The 18,288-nt window shown below is 41.1% G+C and overlaps 1 protein-coding gene and 1 long non-coding RNA gene across 2 annotated transcripts in view; both read right to left on the bottom strand.

Annotated features, from left to right (window-relative positions):
* Positions 1-18,288, bottom strand: part of CDC27 (cell division cycle 27) — a 506,999-nt gene that overhangs the window by 49,516 nt on the left and 439,195 nt on the right. The gene's annotated exons all lie outside the window — the stretch shown is intronic.
* On the bottom strand, positions 3,526-16,043 carry LOC117067479. The gene is made up of 4 exons (XR_004430749.1): positions 15,837-16,043; positions 9,420-9,494; positions 7,991-8,147; positions 3,526-6,584 (listed from the first exon to the last, which is right to left on the bottom strand). It is a non-coding gene; the product is annotated as an uncharacterized LOC117067479 (long non-coding RNA).

Here is an 18,288-nt window from a genome sequence, read left to right as displayed (position 1 = left end):
GTTGCCCAGGCTGGAGTGCAGTGGCATGATCTGGGCTCACTACAAGCTCTGCCTCCCGGATTCACACCATTCTCCTGCTTCAGCCTCCCGAGAAGATGGGACTACAGGCGCTTGCCACCACGCCCAGCTAATTTTTTGTATTTTTTTTTTTCTTTAGTAGAGACAGGGTTTCACCGTGTTAGCCAGGATGGTCTTGATCTCCTGACCTCATGATCTGCCTGCCTCGGCCTCCCAAAGTGCTGGGATTACAGGCGTGAGACACGTACCCGAATATAAGTACATTTTTATTTTTTCCTTTGAGACAGGGGCTCGCTCTGCCACCCAGGCTGGGTACAGCAGTGCCATCATGGCTTACTGCAGCCTCAACCTCTGAGGCTCAAGCGATCCTTTCACCTCAGCCTCCTAAGTAGCTGGGACCACAGGTGCACTCCCCCATGCCTGGCTAATTTTTACCCATTTTTTGTAGAGATGGGGTCTCACTATGTTACCCAGGCTAGTCTCAAACTCCTTGGCTCAAGTGATCCGTCACCCTCAGCCTCCTAAAGTGTTAACATTACAGGCATGAGCCACGGTGCCCAGCAGGTATTTCTCTTTTTTTTTTTTTTCTTTCTTTTTTTTTGAGACGGAGTCTTGCCCTGTCACGCGGGCTAGAGTGCAATGGTGTGATCTCGGCTCACTGCAACCTCCACCTCCCAGGTTGAAGCGATTCTCCTGCCTCAGCCTCCTGAGTAGCTGGGACTACAGATGCACGCCACCACGCCTGGCTAATTTTTTGTATTTTTAGTAGAGACGGGGTTTCACCATATTGGCCAGGATGACCTTGATCTCCTGATCTCATGGTCCACCCGCCTCGGCCTCCCAAGTGCTGGGATTACAGGTGTGAGCCACCATGCCCGGCCCATTTCTTTTTTTTAATTTAATACAGATGGGGTCTTGTTATGCTGCCCAGGCTGGTCTCTTATCTCAGGCTCAAGCAATCTGCCCATCTTGGCCACCCAAAGTGCTGGGATTACAGGTGTGAGCCACAACATCTGGCCTACAGTTTTCCTTAACAGTGTTGAATATTAAAAGGATGCTTGAGGCTGGGGCGGGCGAACTGCTTGAGCCCATGAGTTTGAGACCAGCCCAAGCAATATGGCAAAACCCTATCTCTACAAAAATACAACAATTAGCTGGGAGTGGTGGGGCATGCCTGTTGGTCCCAACTACTTGGGAGGCTAAGGCAGGAGGATCGCTTGAACCTGGGAAGTAGAGGTTGCAGTGACCTGTGATCGTGCCACTGCATTCCAGCCTGAGTAACAGAGCAAAACCCTGTCTCCAAAAAAAGAATGCTTGTGATAGAGGAAATTGTTAATAAAAATGCAAGAACTGAAGGAAAATTGAAGATGTATAACTTTCTACTTTAAAGCAAATCCTAGTCACTCAAAGAGGGAAAATATATTCCAATTTCAGTGGGAGAAGAGTAAGGAAGCAGCACATAGATCAAAGCCCTAACAAAGGACTATACTACAACAGATCTGGATGATTAATAATCAAGTTTCCTCTGTAAAACCTGGACCTGGATATTAGCCTACAGTAGACTTTATATTTAAAAATGCTAGGCTGGGCACAGTGGCTCACGCCTGTAATCTCAACACTTTGGGAGGCCGAGGTGAGCGGATCATGAGGTGAAGAGATCGAGACCATCCTGGCTAACATGGTGAAACCCCGTCTCTAATAAAAATACAAAAAAAATTACCCAGGCGTTGTGGGGGGTGCCTGTAGTCGCAGCTACTCGTGAGGCTGAGGCAGGAGAATGGTGTGAACCCTGGGAGCTTGCAGTGAGCCGAGACTGCACCACTGCACTCCAGCCTGGGTGACAGGGGGAGACTCTGTCTCAAAAAAAGAAAAAAAAAAATGCTAGAGAGGGCTGGCCACAGTGGCTCACGCCTATAATCCCAACACTGTGGGAGACCGAGGTGGGCAGATCACCTGAGGCCGGGAGTTCGAGACCAGCCTGACCAACATGGAGAAACCTTGCCTCTACTAAAAATACAAAAATCAGCCAGGCGCAGTGGTGCATGCCTGCAGTCCCAGCTACTTGGGAGGCTGAGGCAGGAGAAGCGCTTGAAACCGGGAGGTGGAGGTTGCGGTGAGTGGATATCGCGCCATTGCACTCTAGTTTGGGCAACAAGAGTGACACTCTGTCCCCCCAAAAAAAAAAAAAAAAAAACAATAGCTAGAGAGGCTGGCTGAGGTGGCTCACGCTTATAATTCCAGTGCTTTGGGAGGCTGAGGTGGGAGGATTGCTTGAGGCCAGGAGTTTGAGATCAGCCTGGGCAACATAGCAGTACCCTGACTCTAGAAAAATAAAAAATAAAAAATGAGCCAGGTGTGGCGCTGCATGTGTTGTCCTGGCTTCTTGGGTGGCTGAGGTGGGAGGATTGCTTGAGTCTAGGAGTTCGAGGCTGCAGTGAGCTATGATCATACTACTGCACTCCAGGCTGGAGGTCAGAGCAAGACTGTCTTAAAAAAAAAAAGTGCTAGAGAAGACAACTTACAGTTACCATTAAACATGACTTGAAACCTCCAGAGGAAGTCCAGAACTAAAATATAAGATTCTGAACATACACTAATGCCAAAAGTGCCCAGTTGTATCATTTAATAGCTGAGCCTGTTTTCTCTTTTGTAAAATGAATTAATACCTACCTTCTAGTGTTGAGAATTGAAAATACCATCCACAAAGCAAGCAACACAATCCATAGAGCAGGATCTCAACAAACACAGCTTTTTAACAAAGTTTGCACTTACAAAGAAAAATAAAACCTGTACTGAACCTTCATGAAACATGAGTTGTCAGCTAAACAAGCCAAAGAATAGTTTCATGTCTAAGCTGCTGTTTATCCTTGTTCAGCTGACATTAAATGGCAGGTCCTAGGGAAGGTTATGAGGTCTGCGTTGTTCCCTTTGGAACTGCCCAGCTCACCCCACCTTCATGTGTTTTTCCCTGTTACCGCCTTTTCTTCAAGTCTGAATAAAACCCTTCAGCTCTCTGTACTTTCTCCAAGATACCAAAAAAAAAAAAAAAAAAAGATTTTCAAATTAGAGTAAAATTCAGTTTCTACATCTTACTTCTTTCAGATCCTGACCTTTTTAAATAGATTCTAATTGGAACAAAAAACCTTTGTGTCCCTTTTGAAGAAATTTCAGAAATCATGTGATCAAAGGATAAGCAGTTGACTTGCAAATTCACAGCTGCTGGTTGGTAACGGGCTTCTGTAGTTTGAAAAAAGGTATTCTAAAAATTACCATTGTTTTTGTCATAGTACTTATTTTGATATTCCAAATAATACTAAAAAAGAGTATGACCGTTTAAAAATATATTAAAAGAGAGTGTAAGTTTTAAAAAATTAAACATTGCTCTAGATTTTTGTGAAACATAAAACTGTATCTCTATTTTTCTGTGCCTTCTTATTAAAATACAGATGGCACAGCTTTCATATAGCTTTAACAACTTGATTATAAATTGCTTTCAAAAGTAACTTATTTGGATTTTCCATATCCTTTAATGAATTGCAAATATATTAACAGAAAAGACTTTCCCCCTCACGACTGTACAATTTCTGAAATAAGTCAGTTAAAGCAAGAAGAAGACACAAAATTACATTGTTTCAATGCAAACACAACACACACTTCACACCCACACTTGCATTTTCCCAGGTTTTCACAAAGAAAATGGGTCACCGTATTTCTCAGTGAAGACTCATACTATACTCTGGCTAATCAGAGACTTCCAAACTTTTTTCTTCAAAAAGAGCATTTTTAATAGACTAAATACTGGTTATCACTGAGTTTTTGTTTAAGGTACAACAGCAGCATGGTTCAAATGTTACTTGTAGTTCTTGGAAAAATAAAAAATTTTAAGTGATGAACACAGAAAACGTAGGGACCACCTTTCATTATTTTGAGTACCACTGTTCTCTTGAAAAAATATTCTAACCTTCTAAAATCCCAGAGTTAAGAACCATTTCCAAGGGGAAAAACAAATCCAAGGCCACAACATAGCTTCTGAGCCAAGTGTGTGCACATATATATGTATTAGGTTGATGCAAAAGTAACTGCAGGTTTTGCCATAAAAGTCATGGCAAAAACCACAATTACTTATGCACCAACCTAATATGTGTGTGGAACAGAGAAAAGGATGTCAAACTACTTAATTTAATTTCTGTAAAATAAACTTTTGATGTTTGAAACAAACATTTTGCTTGATCAAAATGTGTTCTTCTTCTGGTTGTTTGATCCCCATTCCATGCAAAAAACAAAACAAAAAAAGAAACCGCAAAAGCCAGAAAGTGTTACTAGGTGGGAAATAAGGCTTCAGATACCTAATGCCTTTAAAAGTAGGTATGAGGAAAAATAAAATAGGCCAAGCTTGGGCGGAAACTGTTCCCCAGCCAGCCATTGATTGTCATGGCGTGTCTTACAAAACGATCCTTTTATCCTCGGTCTCAAAAAATCAGTACCAGAAAGACTCTCACCTCTGGCACAGGACATAAATTCCTACTACAAAAAGATAATTATACTTCAGCAAATTATGTTCTAAGCTTAGCTTTCTCCAGGCTTTATAACGCAGAACTCAGGTTGAAGCTTTCTATAAAACTCTAAATGACACCGTTACACAGCACCTTGTGCTTTGCCAATTAAAAATATAAAAGAATCTAAAATTAAATATTACAGAACTAATGGATAATACAATAGCGTATGTGTTAGAATCCAAGTGCTAGCCTCTGGGAATTTTTCATTATATTTATTTTCTCCCAACTGTTCCTTTTTTTTAAAAAGTATTTTTTTAGACAGTACATATACATAAATTTAGGTAGGGAAATCTGTTAAATATCTCTCTGGCACCTGATACCTAAAGACCCTGACTTGAATTAATTTATAATTGTACCTAATCCATATTCAAATGAGATTAACAGTAAATTATAGAAAATTACTGAGTCTACAGGCTACAATTTTTTTCACATCTTTTGTAATCCACCTTATTTTCACAGCTTGACTAACAAATACAGGTAAGTTTGTCCTTCATCAAATAATCCAAAATAATAACTGTAGGCCTGTCATTCAAAATAAACTATAATTTGTTATATTCTGACATTGGCACTTAATAAAATGTTAACAACTAAAGTTTCTCTAATATTTCAATACATTACAATAAAGGAGATAAACAATTTAAGACTGTTTAAATCTGTTACGGTGGAATTCCAATAATTATCAATTTACATGCATAATTAAATTCTTAAAATTGTGGTCATTTCCCAAAGACACCAACCGATATTATGACAAACTCAGAAGAGAACCTATTTCCTTCTTAAGAATGTTTCTTCCCCCAAGCTAAAAATTTCCAATATCCTAAACCCAATTCTTAGTAAATGTTTTGGTGACTCACACTACTGAAAAAATCTGAAGCAGAGAGTCAAAAAGAATGGAAAGGATCTCAACCAAAGGTAACCGCACTTTCTTATACTCTGCTTAAGCAAACACTTAGAAAAGTCAAAGGGATAATGTTTTCAACAAATATAGATTCAAGGTTATGGTACAATTCTGATTATATTAAGGCTTTCACTATCATGATCTCTTAAAGTCTGTCCACTTTAGTGTTCTCATTCTGATTGATATGGTGAACTTAAGGGATTATTAAGGGCCTTGTTTTGGCTTCTCAGTGGGGAACCACTCTATCATCTCTGAATGTTAAAGGTGATCCCACAGAGCTCAAAGAGAAGAGGCAATATGGTATGAACCAGTTTTAAAGTTTGCAATACCAAGACAACAAGGATCAACACTTTGAAGCAAGATGAATAAATTAAAATTCTTGGTTAGACATTAAAGCATTCTTGCCAAGAATAAGTGTACACTGTATGGAGGGATATTTGATTCCTACGTATGAGTCCCAATATGCCCATTACATTTGTTTATGGGAGACACTGCAAGTTGAAGGTAATTTACATTCCTTGGCAATCAAGTTACTGTTATAGGCAACGTCTTTTATTGTTCCATCTGGCACTTGCAAACACCATTCTTGAAGAACCTAGAAATGAAGGTCAGTTACTCTGTTTATCAGGAACAGAACCAATAAAAACAAATTTTTGAGAAAGCAACCAAGAAATTCTCGTTCATCACTATTTTCCATATCTAATGGTTCCTTCAAGATAAAACATAACTCTTCCTTTCATGATACTTTCCAACAAAGGGAGATTAAAGAAAAACAGAAAATAAAGTTCCCCACCCTACCCCCCATAAATTGTCATTCATATTGGTAAAAGAGCCAGTCTTGTGAGCAGCTAAATATTGCACTGCCTTTCATTCCGTATACAGTCAGGGTCCAGTGAAAGTGGCACACTCATGGTATAAGTGATGGATGATGACACTGCCGGCTCAAGAGTAAAGACTCAGTATATGGAGGGACAAGAAACATGTCAGCACTAGTTACACATCCAGTTGTAAAAGTCCGATTTCCAGAAGTTAAAATTCATCACTTTCAGCTGCATGAAGTTGTGTGTCATCCGCATCTGTCATGCTGCTCTCCTGGGATTCATCTGTTCCCACTTTAAAAATAAAACAAAAGTCTACAGTAAGGTTTCTGACAAACATCCTGTTGGTTCATGAAAACAAGAAAAATTGTAGTATATTGAGAGAGATAAAACCCTAAAGAAAGGCCCTTAAAAATCCTCATATCCTTTAATAAAATGCAACTCAAGTTTCCTAACTTTGTAATAGGTCTGACATTAGCTTACTGCATTTTACTTTTAAGGTTTTAACTACCAAAACTGCCTCTCCCTAATGGGTTCCTTATTCCTGCCCTAGGAATTACAACTAGCTAGTTCTCTGAGACATTAAAAAAAAAAAATTGACATTTCCCCAACCTCCAATCACTGACTTCACTTAAGAATACTCCCTGCTAGCCCACAGAAACACAGACTATAACCTTCAGTTTCAAAAGGTTTATGGGGTCGGTCTATCTATCTATTAATCAATCAATCATTTATCTTGGTCTGTCACCCAGGCTGGAGTGAAGTGGCACAATCATAGCTCACTGCAGCCTCAAACTCCTGGGCTCAAGTGGTATGATTCTCCTGCCTCAGTCTCCCAAGTACCTGGGACTATAGATGCATACCACCACATCCAGCTAATTTAAAAAATTTGTTTAGAAGCAGGGTCTCACTGGCTCGTCGTGAAATCCTAGGCTCAAGCAATCCTCCCACCTCAGCCTCCTCAGTAGCTGGGATTACATACACAAGCCATCATGCCTGGCTTATAATTTTTTTTTTTTTGAGACAGAGTTTCATTCTTGTTATCCAGGTTGGAGTGCAATGGCTTCACTTCAGCTCACTGCAACTTCAGCCTCCTGGGTTCAAGCGATTCTCCTGTCTCAGCCTCCTGAGTAGCTGGGATTACAGGTGCCTGTCACCATGCCCAGCTAACTTTTGTATTTTTAGTAGAGATGGGGTTTTACCATGTTGGTCAGCTGGTGTCGATCTCCTGACCTCAGGTGATACACCCACCTCCGCCTCCCAAAGTGTTGGAACTACAGGCCTGAGTCACTGTGCCTGGCCCCGTGGCTTATAATTTTAATTAAAGGTTTTCACCAAGTTTTCTGGAACAAAGGCATCTAATCAGAATTTACCTTGTCAGAAATGTCTCTATTCTCTTATTTAAAAAACTACATTCTTAGGAAGCAGATAAAACACTACTGGTTACATATTCAAACATAAATTGAGGCCCAGGTAAAAATTAGCAATGAATTTATCAAAGTCACACAGCAAACTAGATCCAGAAGAGAGACTAATTATCTGACTTTATATGCATTTTGTTATTACATCACCCTGTTAAATTTCCCTAAAAGTTCATTTGGTAATACCATGGTTAGAAAAATAAAATAAAGGAGTAGCCTACAAATCCTTATGCAAAAGGTAACTTTCTAAATACTCAAAATCATATGTGTGATACTTACTGATCTGTTCTTCTTGGGTTATTGGCTCCTCATCATCTGGAAGATAGCGCTTATCAATTGCCTCTTTAATCTGGTTATTGGCTCCTTTAGGATCTAAATCCATAGCCCAAGAGAAATTCATCAGGGCAAGGTGCGTTTGACCTAACTTCTTGTAAACCTAAAAATAAACAGCAATACTACATTTTTCATTAAGTTGTGAGCTTCAACTATAAAATTCTAAATATTTATATATTTATTTATTTTTGAGATGGAGTCTCGCTCTATTGCCCAGGCTAGAGTGCAATGGCGTGATCTTGGCTCACTGCAACCTCCGCCTCCCAGGTTCAAGCAATTCTCCTGCTTTAGTCTCCTGAGTAGCTGGGACTACAGGTGTCTACCACCGCCCCTGGCTAATTTTTGTATTTATAAGTAGAGACAGGGTTTTGCCATGTTAGCCAGGCTAGTCTCAAACTCCTGACCTCAGGTGATCCACCTGCCTCGGCCTCCCAAAGTGCTAGGATTACAGGCGTGAGCCACAGCACCCAGTCTCTACAATTCTAAATATTTATAATTTAAACTAGGTTCCTGATTTATGTGATCTAAGCTCATTCTAACGGTAGGATATTTTCTTCCTACAGATGAACTCATACCAGCTTTTGAGTTCCTTTTCATATAATCAGATATTATTTTCAGAATTCCTTGCTTCTATCTTTCAGGTAGTAAGTTTCCAATAAATATCACTCTGACTGGAACAATGATAATGGGATTAAATGGATTATAAATTGCTTAATTAACTTTCATTTACAGTGATTTTAAATTGAGTTATATCAACTCTTTAACAACTGTCTACAGGCACCTTAACTAATTGGCATATGGGGGTCTAGTCTGTAAAAAACTGACTAGTCTGGCCTTGGGACTCTCAGAAGCCATTTCTCTTAATCAAGACAACACAGTGCCATTCATGTTCTTCTTCTTTCTTTCTTTTTTTTGTTTCTGAGACAGAATCTTGTTCTCTTGCCCAGGCTGGAGTGCAGTGGCATGATCTTGGCTCACAGCAACCTCCGCTCCCGGGTTCAAGTGATTCTCGTGCCTCAGCCTCCAGAGTAGCTGGGATCACAGGCATGAGTCACCACACCCAGCTAATTTTTGTATTTTTAATAGAGGTTGGGTTTCACCATGTTGGTCAGGCTGGTCTTAAACTCCTGACTCAGGTAATTCACCTGCCTAGGCCTCCCAAAGTGCTGGGATTACAGGCATGAGGCACTATGCCCAGCTAGGATATCATTTTCTTAAGTGTTAGAACTAAATCTGTTATTCCCAGAGCACTCAGTTTGGAGCTTTAGTTGAATTTGCTCAATAGATATTGTACAGTAAGTATTAAACTTATTCTTATAAAATGTCAATATTTGCTGTGAAAGTCACTGTTTGGGACCATGGCCCCAGTCTTTACCTTTCCTATTAAGAAGTAAACGAGGGATTCTTTGGGAACAATTTGTTTCAATTCTTCAAGTTCTTGTAAAGCAGACTGAAAAAGGCAAAGAAAAACCTTAAAGTAGCAAAAATTTTTAAAGTTTTGACCAAGCAATTTTTTATTCGATTTCCCAAATCATCTTCATAAAAGCTAACTAAATCTTAATCAATATACTTCCTTATTGTATTAGTTCTTATTGTTGTGAAAATAAAATGCATACTTATATGACAATAAGTACTAACAAATAGCAGGCACTCTAGTACACTGAAAACACACACACACACACACACACACACACACCCCTGTTTGTGAAATATGCAGGTGGTGACAATCCTTGCTTTTGGTCATCTATCTATCTATCTATTTATTTTTATTTATTGAGAAGGAGTCTCGCTCTGTCGCCCAGACTGGAGTGCAGTGGTGCAATCTCTGCTTACTGCAATCTTCGCTTCTCAGATTCAAGCAATTCTCCTGCCTCAGCCTCCCGAGTAACTGGGATCACAGGCATGCGCCACCACACCCAGCTAATTTTTGTATTTTCAGTAGAGAGGGGATTTTACCATGTCAGCCAGGCTGGTCTTGAATTCCTGACCTCAAGTAATCTGCCTGCCTCAGCTTCCCAAAGTGCTGGGATTACAGGCGTGAGCCACCATGCCTGGCCCAGTGATTTATTTTTTAACGAAAAATAACTGTATAATTTTTCAGAACAACAAAAAGTCATTGAGAAGAGTGGCATTAACATTTTTGCAAGTCTTTGTTAGTAGAAGACAGCTAGATTCTCACATCTATCTCCTCCATTTAATCTGTTTTGATATCACATATTATGTAGCTTTTGGAGAATTCTACTGTCCATTTGGGACAGAATGAAGACTGAAAAACGTAAATAATGTCAAGACATTATTGTAAAAATAGCTCTGACCTCTAGGACTCTTGGAAGAATTTTAGGGAACCCCAGAAGTTCCCAGACCACTTCTGAGAATCATTAAAGAAATCTTTTTCTTTTTCTTTTTGAGACGGACTGTCATTCTGTCACCCAGGCTGGAGTGCAGTGGTGCGATCTCTGCACACTGCAACCTCTGCTTCCTGGGTTCAAGTGATTCTCCTGCCTCAGTCTCCTGAGTAGCTGGGATTACAGATGCTTACCTGTAATTCCTGGCTAATTTTGTTTTGTATTTTTAGTAGAGATGGGGTTTCACTATGTTGCCCAGGCTAGTCTTGAACTGATCTCAGGTGATCCACCTGCCTTGGCCTCCCAAAGTGCTAGGATTACAGGCATGAGCCACTGCGCCGGCCTTATTTTAAAGAAATCTTTTTTCTTTTTGAGATGGAGTTTCGCTCTGTCACTCAGGCTGGAGTATGGTGTCATGATCTTGGCTCACTGCAACCTCTGCCTCCTGGGTTCAAGCGATTCTCCTGCCTCAGCCTCCTGAGCAGCTGGAATTACAGGCGTGTGCCACCACGTCCGGCTAATTTTTGTATTTTAGTTGACACAGGGTTTCACCATATTGGCGAGCTGGCCTCGAACTTCTGATCTCAAGTGATCCTCTCACCTTGGCCTCCCAAAGTGCTGTGATTACAGGTGTGAGCCATCATGCCCACCCTTTAAAGAAACCTTTATTTTCCCCCCAAGATGGAGTTTTGCTCTATCGTCCAGGCTGGAGTGCAGTAGCTCACTGCAACTTCTGCCTCCCAGGTTGAAGCGATTCTCCTGCTTCAGCTTTCCAAATAGCTGTGATTACAGGCGCCCGCCACCATGCCCGGCTAATTTTTGTATTTTTAGTAGAGATGGGGTTTCACCATGTTGGCCAGGCTGGTCTTGAACGCCTGACCTTGTGATCCACCCGCCTCGGCCTCCCAAAGTGCTGGGATTACAGGCGTGAGCCGCTGTGCCTGTCCTTGAACGAAATCTTAACCTTTAAGATGACAGACTCCAATCCTCATTCACTGCTACAACACACCCAATTCAGAATTGATATGTTTTCTTGCTATGACTGCATATTATAATTGTTATCAACATTTCATGCAACCAGCATGCCTGTCCCCACCCCCAATGATCTAATTACAAGGATTCATTGAGAAATAGTGTCTAACACAGCATCGGAGTTCTTACTTTTACCCTAAAGACTTAAGATTTAAATGATTAAATATCAGTACAACACATTAAATAAGGTGATGGCTAGCAATGTTTTAGAGATGTTGAAATGGTCCCCTTGATTTTCATTTTGGAGCCAGAAAATCTCAGAAGCAATCGTTAACTTTTCCTTCTTGTTTTCAAGTGACTAATGAATGCCCCATGACACAGTCCCAGGAGATCCTGAGAACATGTACCCTTTAACTTTTCTTTATGCCCTTTTCATACAGTCACATATCTATATCTAGTCCATGCATCAAATTAGGCCTCATAATTCAGTGAAGCCGCAAGCTCATACCCCAAAATGCCTATAACTGGGAGTTTCTCTGAGTCTACTGTGGCTCAGGAGGCTGCCTGATATAATAATGATAATGACAATGATAATAATAATGATAATAACAAAAGAGGGAGTCTCTCTGGTACTACTTTGGATTGGAAGGCTGCCTAAACAAACAAACAAAGAAAACCCCACAAAAATGGCTATAACTATATATATATCATAGTCCAGACAACTGATGAGATTAGACCTTAGGCTTCTTGAAGCAAGTAAAGGCTGATTTATGTGGCCTATCTGGTAGGTATGTTGGTATTAAAATGGCTTTAAGAATAATGAATAAAGTCCTTCATATCTAAAGAAGTACAATAAAGTAAGTACATAAAAACAAATACTGATGTGCAATTATAGTACTTCAAAGAGTAGTTAAAAGTTGAAAAGCTGCCGGGCGCGGTGGCTCAAGCCTGTAATCCCAGCACTTTGGGAGGCCGAGACGGGCGGATCACGAGGTCAGAAGATCGAGACCATCCTGGCTAACCCGGTGAAACCCCGTCTCTACTAAAAATACAAAAAACTAGCCGGGCGAGGTGGCAGGCGCCTGTAGTCCCAGCTACTCGGGAGGCTGAGGCAGGAGAATGGCGTGAACCCGGGAGGCGGAGCTTGCAGTGAGCTGAGATCTGGCCACTGCACTCCAGCCTGGGCGACAGAGTGAGACTCCTTCTCAAAAAAAAAAAAAAAAGTTGAAAAGGGTTTATTAGATTTAAAATAAGCTTAAAAAAAATTTTTTTTTTTTTGAGACAGAGTCTCCCTCTATTGCCCAAGCTAGAATGCAGAGGTGTGATCTGGGCTCACAGCAACCTCTGCCTCATGGGTTCAAGCGATTCTCATGCCTCAGCCACTCGAGTAGCTGGGATTACAGGCGTGCATCACCAGGCGTAGCTAATTTTTGGATTTTTAGTAGAGACAGGGTTTCACTATGTTGGCCAGGCTGGTCTTGAACTCCTGGCCTCAAGTGATCTGGCTGCCTTGGCCTCCCAAAGTGCTGGGATTACAAGGATGAGCCATGGCACCTGGCCCTAAAAGAAGCTTTTTCAAGACTTGATTTTGACAAAAAAATTAGCTGGGCATGGTGGCTTATGCCTGTAGTCCTGGGTACCTGGGATTCAGCCTAGGAATTGGAGGCTTCAGTGAGCTATGACTGCACCACTGCACTCTAGCTTGGGCAACAGAGCAAGAAAAACAAAAACTAAAGAAAGAGAAGCTTTTTAAAAGGACAACACCCGTAAAAATAGAAATCCATGTCTTCATAAAGAAGATAGAATAAAACTAAAGGAATTACTGGATAAATTATGTATTTAATCCCTTTGTATATCTTTATTAGTCTATTTTTAAATTTTTTTTGGAGATGGAGTTTCACTCTTGTTGCCCAGGCTTGAGTGCAGTGGTTTGATCTCAACTCAGTGCAACCTCTGCCTTCCGGTGTCAAGCGATTCTCCTGCCTCAGCCTCCCAGGTAGCTGGAATTACAGGTGCCCGCCACCATGTCTCGCTAATTTTTGTATTTTTACTAGAGACAGGGTTTCACCATGCTGGCCAGGTTGGCCTTGAACTCCTGACTTCATGATCTGCCTGCCTCGGCCTCCCAAAGTGCTGGGATTACAGTCGTGAGCCACTGTGCCTAGCCCTATTTTTTTTGTTTTTTTTTTTTCTGAGACAAGGTCTAGCTCTGTGGCCCAGGCTGAAGTGCAGTGGTGTGATCACAGCTCACTGCAACCTCCGCCTCCTGAGCTCAAGCCATTCTCCCATTTGAGCTTCCTGAGTAGCTGAGAGTACAGGCACACGTCACCACATCTGGTTAATTTTTGTATTTTCTTCTTGATAGAGATGGGGTTTTGACATGTTGCCCAGGCTGGTCTCAAGTTCTGTGGGCTCATGTGATCTGCCCACCTCTTCCTCCAATGTGCTGGGATTAGAGGGATTTTTATTAGTCTTAAAATAAGTTATCACTGGTTTGGTGTATTTCTTTCTTTTTTTCTTTTTTTGAGACAGAGTGTTGCTCTGTTGCCCAGGCTGGAGTGCAGTGGCATAATCTTGACTCACTGCAATCTCTGCCTCCTGGGTTCAAGTGTTTCTTGTGCCTCAGCCTCCTGAGTAGCTGGGACTACAGGTGTGCACCATCATGCCTGGCTAATTTTTGTATATTTGGTAGAGACGGGGTTTCATCATGTTGGCCAGGCTGGTCTCGAACTTCTGACCTCAAGTGATTTGCCCACCTTGGCCTCCCGAAGAGCTGGGATTACAGGTGTGAGCCACTGTGCCCAGCCCCGAATTTATTTTAAAAGATTTTGCTTCATGGTTTCTGGCTGAATAAATGATAACAAAAATCTCGTGTCTTTTTGCCTCTTTTCTCTTTCTCAGTTTCCTTATCTTCTTTTTTCAATACTTGTTTCAGGCTAGGCATATATAATTTGAAAAAGTGAGAAGAGAAAGACACATCAGACTAGAATTAGTCTCCGTGTTATAAGCTCTCGTAACTTACTACACCTTCTCTTTATGTATTCAACATTTATTATATTTTGTGATTATTTGGTTAATGTCTGTTTTCCTAGAGAAGTACTAGATAGTAGGCCCCTCAAAAGCAGGAAAGATGATTGCTTTACTTGCCACTATATTTCTGGTGCCTGATACATAGTGGGTAATCAATAAATGCTGAATAATGCACACACATTCATTTTCTTCTTTTTTTTAATTTTTAATTTTTTTTTTTTGAGATGAAGTCTCACTCTGTCACCCAGGCTGGAGTGCAGTGGTGTGATCTTGGCTCACTGCAACCTCTGCCTCCTGGGTTCAAGAGATTCTGCCTCAGCCTCCCAAGTAGCTGGGATTACAGGCATCCGCCACCATGCCCAACTAATTTTTTTTTTTTTTTTTTTTTTTTTTTTTTTTTTTTGAGACGGAGTCTTGCTCTGTTGCCCGGGTTGGAGTGCAGTGGCCAGATCTCAGCTCACTGCAAGCTCCGCCTCCCGGGTTTACGCCATTCTCCTGCCTCAGCCTCCCGAGTAGCTGGGACTACAGGCGCCAGCCACCTCGCCCGGCTAGCTTTTTGTATTTTTTAGTAGAGACGGGGTTTCACCGTGTTAGCCAGGGTGGTCTCAAACTCCTGACCTCGTGATCCGCCCGTCTCGGCCTCCCAAAGTGCTGGGATTACAGGCTTGAGCCACCGCGCCCGGCCTGTTTTTGTTTTTTTTTTGAGACGGAGTCTTGCTCTGTCGCCCGGCTGGAGTGCAGTGGCCGGATCTCAGCTCACTGCAAGCTCCGCCTCCCGGGTTTACGCCATTCTCCTGCCTCAGCCTCCCGAGTAGCTGGGACTACAGGCACCCGCCACCTCGCCAGGCTACTTTTTTGTGTTTTTTAGTAGAGACTGGGTTTCACCATGTTAGCCAGGATGGTCTCGATCTCCTGACCTCGTGATCCGCCTGTCTCGGCCTCCCAAAGTGCTGGGATTACAGGCTTGAGCCACCGTGCCCGGCCTTTTTTGTATATTTTTAGTAGAGCTGGGGTTTCACCATGTGGCCCGGCTGGTCTTGAACTCCTGACCTCAGGTGATCCACCCGCCTTGGTCTCCCAAAGTGCTGGGATTACAGGTGTAAGCCACTGCGCCCGGCCCGTATATTCATTTTCATCTGTTCCCTTACTTTGGTCCTAAGAGGATGGTTCAGGTTTTACCTTTAAGATAATCACCTGATGAAAAAAACTGCCTTTCTATATAAGGCATCTTTACAAGGGATAACCACATATTCCTAAATTTCCACACACTTATCCTTCCTATGAGTACTTCATGAAGAAATAAAAATCACAAAAAATGAAATTAACAGCTCTGAAAAAATGTCTCAGATCAAAACTAAACAAATAACTTTCAGTTTATTGAAAACAAGGGATAAGGTTGTTTTTAAGCAACACAACCCTGAAGACCCTTAAGATATTTATCTCACCTTATATTTTTCATTTGCAAATAAAACTGAGGCTCTGTGAAATTTGCATAGAGGGTTCTTGGGATCAATGACAATGGCTTTGTTTAGGGTATCCAAAGCCTTCTCTGATTTTTTCAGTGCATGTTGAACCTGTAAGAAATAAAGATCATGTTAATACTCTCTCTTGATATTTATGAAGAAAGGTGAGAACCAACATGACTCAAAACCAACATAATCAAATTATTAGAGATAAGGCTGTAGGGTCTAACTGGATTGTCCACTGCATTAAGTGGATTTAGTAATTGATTACCAAATGATTAACAGATTATCTCTAAAATCACTTCTAATTCTAGTTCAACTGCTTCACTAAAGATGAGAATACTGAAGTCTAGAAATCTTAAATAACTTGCTCTGCGATAAAAATCTAGGTCTTCTGGTACATATTTATGATGATAATCAATAGTCTATCTTTAGAGCAGATGTTTGGTTACCTTTAAGTCTAAAAGACAAGCAAAACCTTGGCATTCTATTCAAAAAAAAAGATCTGTACTATTTAGCCAGATAATATTCACATTTCATCAGGTTTATGCAGTCTTTCAAATATTAGACTTCTCAAAACTGTGTTAAAAAAACTCCTGTTTACAAATCTTGTTTCACTCAGAACAATGATATTTTCATATTTTAGGTATTTATTTGAAAAATGATTTTACTGCTTTACATAACTGAAAATCACTGATCTCTACTACTGGGAAGCAAACAATTTATTTTAAATAACTTAAAATTTAAAAGATTTAAAAAGTACCAAACCTCACTAGTCATTCATATGTATATACTAATATTCTGCTATGTTCCTCCTTGGACAAATTATATGTTACAAATAAAGTGGGGTGGGCTGGGCCCGGTGGCTCATGACTGTAATCCCAGTACTTTGGTGGATCGCCTGAGGTCAGGAGTTCGAGACCAGCCTGGACAACATTATGAAACCCCATCTCTACTGAAAATACAAAAAATTAGCTGGGCGTGGTGTCGGGCGCCTGTAATCCCAGCTACTCGGGAGGCTGAGGCAGGAGAATCACTTGAACCTGGGAGGTGCAAGTTGCAGTAGGCTCAGATTGCACCACTATACTCTAGCCTGGGCAACAAGAGCGAAACTCTGTCTCAAAAAAAAAAAAAAAAAAAAGTGGGGTGAATGAATGTATGAATGTGGCTGCATAACTTTTTTTTTTTTTTTTGAGACGGAATCTCGCTCTGTCACCCAAGCTGGAGTGCACTGGCCAGATCTCAGCTCTCAGCCTCCCGAGTAGCTGGGACTACAGGCGCCCGCCACCTCGCCCGGCTAGTTTTTTGTATTTTTTAGTAGAGACGGGGTTTCACCGTGTTAGCCAGGATGGTCTCGATCTCCTGACCTTGTGATCCACCCGCCTCGGCCTCCCAAAGTGCTGGGATTACAGGCTTGAGCCACTGCGCCCGGCCAAGTGGCTGCAGAACTTTAACAAATATCATGGTCATAAGAATGTGAGAGTGGGTAGTGCCAACTTCTGCTTGCTGAACTCATCTATGCAATGATCTAATGGTGGCCAAATATTCTGCCCACAGGATTGAGACCCTAAATACTAGTTCCCTAAAGAGAAAAGCTTACTCTCTTACCTGACAATTTCTTCAAATAAACCACTCAAAAATTAAAATCTGTTCTACAATAAGTTTCGAAGAATTCCTATTTTTAAAAAAGTGTTCAACTTCACCAAAAGGTGTCAAGAGATATTTAATTTTGAATTGAATAAATAAGGTGATGACAACACAAAATAATTTTAAGTAGACACATTATCTCTACATTTTTTGCGTAGTAGCTAACTACAAAAGAAGTTACTGTCAAGTTTTTTTTCTTGCCCTGTCTTATGGTGCTGAACTATGTCCATTTTTAAGAAAATTATCATCATGGTCAATTTCATTATAGTCAAAAGAGAATTAGAATTCTACTCCCCACAAGATAGTGACATTTCAAACTAACATAATTTCCTGACATTGCATGACCATTCCCACAAAAGCTAAAGTTGCTAGGGGGAAAAAAGAGAGAAGCTGAGGGGAGGGAGAGGGGGGAAAGGGATGAGATGATGAGAACAAGAACTTAAGGTACCATACTTATACAGAAGCTAATAAATGAGATTTTAAAAAGCAAAAAAACATAATGTACACATCTTTTCTCCTATTAAAGTACAATTTACTTATTTTCTTTTCTTTTTTTTTTTTCTTTTTTTTTTTTTTGAGACGGAGTCTTGCTCTGCCACCCAGGCTGGAGTGCAGTGGCCGGATCTCAGCTCACTGCAAGCTCCGCCTCCCGGGTTTATGCCATTCTCCTGCCTCAGCCTCCCGAGTAGCTGGGACTACAGGCGCCCGCCTCGTCGCCCGGCTAGTTTTTGTATTTTTTTAAGTAGAGACAGGGTTTCACCGTATTAGCCAGGATGGTCTCGATCTC

The sequence above is a fragment of the Trachypithecus francoisi genome, unplaced genomic scaffold, assembly GCF_009764315.1.
Source record: "Trachypithecus francoisi isolate TF-2019V2 unplaced genomic scaffold, Tfra_2.0 Lachesis_group20, whole genome shotgun sequence".
Lineage (NCBI taxonomy): Eukaryota > Metazoa > Chordata > Mammalia > Primates > Cercopithecidae > Trachypithecus > Trachypithecus francoisi.
This window is presented reverse-complemented; position numbering and strand designations above follow the sequence as displayed.